Source organism: Geospiza fortis, unplaced genomic scaffold (assembly GCF_000277835.1).
Source record: "Geospiza fortis unplaced genomic scaffold, GeoFor_1.0 scaffold313, whole genome shotgun sequence".
NCBI classification, from domain to species: Eukaryota; Metazoa; Chordata; class Aves; order Passeriformes; family Thraupidae; genus Geospiza; species Geospiza fortis.
In genome coordinates, this window is record NW_005054582.1 from 1,966 (window position 1) to 2,439 (window position 474).

A 474-nucleotide genomic window follows, 5' to 3' on the forward strand; every position below is an offset into this window, starting at 1 on the left:
GACCCCCGGCTGTGCGGCGGCACGGAGCCCACGTGCCCCGGGAGCTCTGCTGGGCGGCCCCAGCGGGGCCCTGCCCTGGGCCGGGACCCTCACTCAGCTCCAGGACCCTGCTCTGGTTCCAGACCCTTCCTGAGCTTCAGGACCCTGCTCTGGTTCTGGACCCTTTCTCAGTTCCAGGACCCTGCCCTGGCCTGGGACCCTCAATCAGCTCCAGGACCCTGATCTGGGCCGGGACCCTCACTCAGCTCCAGGACCCTGCCCTGGTTCCAAACCCTTAACTCCAGGACCCTGCCCTGATTCTGGATCCTTACACAGCTGCAGGACCCTGCCAGGGCCCCAGACCCTCATCCAGCCCAACCCTGGGACCCCTACTCAGCTCCAGAACCCTGCCCTGGTCTGGGACCCTCACTCAGTTCCAGGACCCTGCCCTAGTTCCAAACCCCTTCTCAGCTCCAGGATCCCTGCTCAGCTCCA